We start from the raw sequence: 5,912 nt of genomic DNA on the forward strand, positions 1-5,912 counted from the left end.
TTAAGCCACACCAGTTATAATGTTAAACAGAATTGGTAATAAAATGTATTTGTTTACTTCTTACTAAGTCTTTCCAAATACGAGCCCAAATATCAAAAATATTTAACGAAAACAAAATAACTTTTGGAGCATAATGGTTGGAGGTTGTAGTCAGACGTAATAAGAATATCAAAGCCCATACAGAAGTAGGTATCATTTTGAACGTTTCGAATAATGTTGAAAATGATTTATGTTGAAAATGAATAAAGAGTTATTCGAAACGTTCAAAATGATACATACTTCTGTATGGGCTTTGATATTCTTATTACGTAAAATAACTTTTAAAATTTGACAAAAAGCAGGTGCTTTAATACTTAATGGCAATTGTTTTTATCAACATTTTCTGGTTTTACACTAAAATACCAAAGATTTGTAAACACGCAAAAGTTATGTTTTTCTGGTGAAATGTGTGTCACTTGGATTTGAATCACGTTGTGTTTTTCAATGATTTTCGTTTACTTTCACACTTTGTTTGAGTTGTATATTCTCACGTATGATATGCATTTTACCGCCACATAAATGATATTTTGTCTAATCAACTGCGTTGTAAATTTGTGCAAAGTTTGGATTCACATTAAAGTTATTTATGCAGACCACCATTTAAAACGTTTTTTCTAAACTTTGTTGTTGTGACCAAAATATAAAGGTTTGTCAACCCAGTTCCATTCACTTAACTTTGTGTAAGCGAACAAAGCATAAGAGCATGAAAACGTTCGAAGTTGATTGGAAAAATGTCGCTGCATTGATTACTGAAGTTCATCGATTTTATTGAAATTTTGCTCACAACCAATCTTAATAAACCTAACCATTAACTCAGTGGTTCTCAACCAGAGTGCCGCGGCATGAATGTTGTTCCAGTTCCGTTTATGGTGCTATTCTAGTGAATTACCTACGGAAACATCTTATAGGGGTGCTGAAATCTTTTTTTATTTCTGAGGGTTCCCACTAGCCGTAAAAGGCTGATATAGGCACTGCATTAACTACAGCAGCTGGCGATTCAAATATGTGGTGTGTACAATTTAGAATCGCGAGCGATCGGTTACGAAACGCTGATTTAAAACCCCCTTTATTACAAGACCTAACCTTAGATATTTGTAGCCATACCAAACGGAACTGTTTGCGTTCTCACTAATCAAAGTGCATCTTCGATGTTTGTTTTAAATAGCGTTAAATTATACAAAGTTATACCTAAGGAAAAATATTGTGTTATTCACAAGCAGTTTTATGTTACTGTTTCACTGTGATTGAAACAGTTTTGCAAAGAGGCTTTATTTTTTTTTTCTTACTCGTTTTAAGTTGTTCAAATCAACTGATTTTAATCTCCTTAATTATTATATCTCTGTCAGTTCCTTAAACAACTATAGTGATTAAAATAGTAAAATATAGATTAAAAACTCAAGTGTTGAGAATTGAAAAAAAATAAGCATACTGAAAACTGCGTGTAACAGTTTCAAAATATTTTTTGGGGGAACTTACTTTTTGTCTATTTTCATGCAGAAAAACGGACAAAAACAAAGTTAATCAAATCTGTGACGCAATCAAAGTGAACTAAATGTATTCTTGAGCACAAAAACCGACAAAAAAACTTGCCGACACAATCGTTGTGGATTTAAATAAAAAAGGATTGAAAACAGTATTTAACAGGCTACTTTTGATATCAAGTTTTTTACGCTGAGAAATACGCTATTTGGGTGATTTTTTTGAAATGCTAGAACGTTGATATGGTGTATTGTACTAACATTGACAATGATTAAATATGTGTTAGTTTTTACAATTTTTAACATATCTATTTAAAGCGAATTGCAACATTAGGAGTTGATTAGCCATTTCCGTAAAGCATTTCTGTAGTAACAATTCTGTTTTGCATTTTAAAGATATATGAAGAAGACACGCAAAATACTAGTTAGGCAAAATTAAAGTTCAGCCGAAACATCGGACTTGTTTTGGATCAGGAATTATTTACAACCAAACAAAAGTAATATCTGCATTTTACCAGTTTTTCTTTTTGTTTCATACACCCGTCGTTTCCTTCTAGATGGGATGGAGTAAAGTTAAAGAAAAATCTCCAGACTATAATTTTCTAAATGCTTGGTCAATTCCATGTTTTGCAGGTATGAAAAAACCCGTTGGTGTGCACTTCATGCGATTTACGACTGTGTAAAACAAAGTAAAATGGTTGTTTATAATAAAAGGGATTTTAGGTAAACAAACTTTAACCACAGTAATATAAATATTAGATTTTTAAATAGCAAGGTCATACATTGTCATAATAATCATTCAATAGCACTTTTTCAACGACTGAAAATATTCAATGTTTTCGGGCTAACGCTTTAAAATTTTGAACTGTACCTGTCAAATCAAAGACATGATCACAAACAAAAGAGTGAAAGCGTTTTTGCAAAGCTTGTGCTAGGTAAATACTGCCGCTTAATGCCGACGAAACGTGTTATACGCCAACAAACAAGGTGCTAAAAGCTAACAATATGATTGTGTTGAACAGGAGAGAAAGATCTTAGCTTGGTACACGTTCCAGACAATAATTTGATCCAGTTTTAGATGTTATATTTCTTTGCTTTAACCATTTATGAAAGATTAAACTAATTGCAGAACTTCGTGAACCGAATATCAGTTTGTTTGGATGTTATATGATGAATATATTTCGCTACTACAAGCATCATCAGTATCTTTATTTGAGTAAATTTCGAAGTGAATTCGAAATTGTTTTTATTTATTAGATTTACCAGGCTGATAAAGTGTAGGTAATGACGAAACTGACTTTCCTATTGATCCTGCTGTTATGTTCTTTACCGTACACATATACAAAAGGTGAGGCAAAGTGCGAACATTTTTTTAGCTTGGTGCAGATAAGCCAAACGACCAAACGATTTGCAAGTTTAAAAAAATGCCTTGATATTTGCACAAATGTTTTTGCTTAATTTTGCAGCAGATTGTGCACCTGATCTATCGTCGGTTGGCGACAGCGTGGTCACTTTATCGGATGAGTTGAGCGATGCGTATACGGCAGAGGAAAGATGCGAGGAGCTAGGTGGATATTTGGTTGTCACCAGAGAAACAGAAGTCAATCAAACTGTGACTGAGGCCGCCAAATTAAAATATCCAAAAAGTAAGTTAAAGGTAATAGTGTTAAAAGTAAGAATTCAACTTGTACATTATTTACTGGAGGAGTCGTTGCCTAAACGCAGGGAAAAAAGAAATTATTTCTTTAAATATAAAAAATTTGAAAAGCTATGATATAAAAACCTTATTCTACTTTTAAATTGCTTTCTTTCGTTTTAATCTAACATGTCCGATTCAATACAGCAGAACACGTGGGTGACGATAACTCTATGAATGCGTACCCATTCATGTACTCGACATTGTTATATTGCGTCTTCTAATATAGCGCAGTTCATATTCGTACCCTTGATTTCAAGTCTTGTCGAATCGTGCAGCTGTTATATAGATACCTAACTGATATTTTAAGCTGCTTAACATAAATATGTTTTGGACAAAAACATTTAATCCGAGAAAGATATTTTTAGCTTAGTCAGATAACGGTCTTAGGCATTAAGCTCCAAAAACTTAATTGTTTGGATCAGAGGTTCTTGAACTTTTTTTACCACAAACCTTTAACAATTTTGGGGAGGGCTCGCGTGGACCACGGTTGGCAAAAAAAATTTAAAATCCCGTCATAAATTAACGGCACAATACAAATAGATTTCATAAATCTGCTGATTTCGGTCAAAAAATGTGAAAGTGAAATTAATGCAGTCAGTGCAAAACAGTTTAATTTTTCATTAAATTGTTTTATTTCATAATTTTTTTTCTTTGATAATTTGTTTTACTTAAATATACACTAATATATAAATTAGGCGTTCCTGGACCTGGACCCCATAAAATTTGTTGATGGACCCCAGTTTAAGAACCCCTGTTTTAGGTATTGCAAGAGTGTGGATCTACTACATATTAAGCAACGTCTATTTTTTATTGTACGTAGATATTCAGCGAGTTTGGATATATTACAACGAGGACCAAACAAATCTTTACAAATACACGAAATCTTCAAACCAGGCTTCACCTTGGGGGAGTCCCCAACATCTCGGACATTTGTGGTACCTTGACCTTTACACATCGTAAGTATGTAGTTACTTATTATTTATTTTATTTGAGTTATAAGAGTAATTCGAACAGTTACGTAGCAATTGTGGCCATCAATATTTAATATTTCAGGTCTTCTCCTGGTGTCTTCATACCTATTTACTTTTGTAAATCTGGAAATGAAAAGTGGTCTGTTAGAGCCCAAACAACTTGCAATGGTAGGTCACAACCAACATTAAAAATAACATTGTGTCGGAGCATAAAATATCTATGATGCCGATAGGTGCTGGCTGGATGGAAGATTTCGTGTTACATGGACTTGCATCATCAGAAGCAGGTTACAAAGCTATTTACGTTTACGATCAAGCCAAAGAACCATGGTCGATGAGATTGACTGACGTTGAGGATGACAACTACAATGAATTTAACAACTTAAAAGGAACATTTTATGCACCAGGTATACAAGTTGTACAAATAATCATAGTAAAATCCACATTAAGTTAACTCTCCACTTATGGGCAACATTTTCCTGAAGCCTACAATAACTGTGTATTCACCCTGAAATCGTGATTGACAATTTAGATTAGAAGAATTTTTTACCACCTGTAAAAAAGTATTATTATTTTAATCGTTGAGGTAAAAGCGATGTGCTTTTAGTTTACATTTTTAAAAATAAGACCTTGTGCTTTGCATTATCATGTTAAATTATTTCCCTGTTAGAGCATTACAGAGCTTGGACCCGAAGTCGGGACTCTAGTAAGATTATACGTTTTGACTAAGTCCCAAATCCGACGTGCGCATGCGCAGTAATAAGTTTCAAAACAGATAGGACATTCAACTGTAAATTGCAAAGGCATAATAGCATAAGGTAGAACATTTACAACCATGTAATGTGGGTGGATGAGTTATATGCTACCTTCATAAATGGGTTGCTAAATATCTACCGACGTGCGCATGTGCAGTAGGCTACCACATTTTGAGACCGATACCCACAAACTGCAAATTGTAAAAGTGGAATGTTTCCCAACCATATATAGGTTGTGGGTGAAAGAGTTACATGACACTAATAGAAATGGATTGCTGAATATCCGCCTTATTTTATTTACGTAGGTGGGTGAAATACAGGCTGTTAAGTCGGAGCCAGACTCGGGACTCGACAGAATCAGGAAATTTTGCCGTAGTCGGCAAGATTTTATTTTATCGGTAGACTCAATCCGTTTAAAATATATTTATTTTAATTCAGTCACTGATGTTTTTATCGGAGCTCAATTTAACACAACTTCAAACAAATGGCAATGGAGCGATGGTGAAATTGCTGGCGAGTTTGAGAATACGACACATGGCTCCTGTCAACAGAAGATTTGGAGTGATTTTGCCGACCAAGAGCTAAATGCGAATTGCGATCAAACCCAAGCATTCTATTCGTGCCAATCAAAACGTAAGTTTATATGCGATGACGGTTTGTTTTGTATACTTTTCCGTCATGCCAAACGATTTGTTGCATCTTAACAGTAAAATTTAACGTAAGTAACATTGAATGCAACTCGACCGCTTTGGAAGTAAGCTGGAATCTACTTCCGCTTGCAATCAAGTACCACAGAACGCTGACTGTAAGTATAAAGGTTTTTGTTCTCTTATTGCGTATATAAAACAATGTTTTACAGGTCTCAGTAAAAGGTATGCTTGACTCCAGCGTTCAATCAAGTGTTGAGGTCGTCGATGAAAAATCAACGATTTTAGGAGGGCTCGATCCCGGCAAAAGCTACAGCATATTG

This window comes from Ascidiella aspersa, chromosome 6 (assembly GCF_963924565.1).
Source record: "Ascidiella aspersa chromosome 6, kaAscAspe10.2, whole genome shotgun sequence".
Classification (NCBI taxonomy): domain Eukaryota; kingdom Metazoa; phylum Chordata; class Ascidiacea; order Phlebobranchia; family Ascidiidae; genus Ascidiella; species Ascidiella aspersa.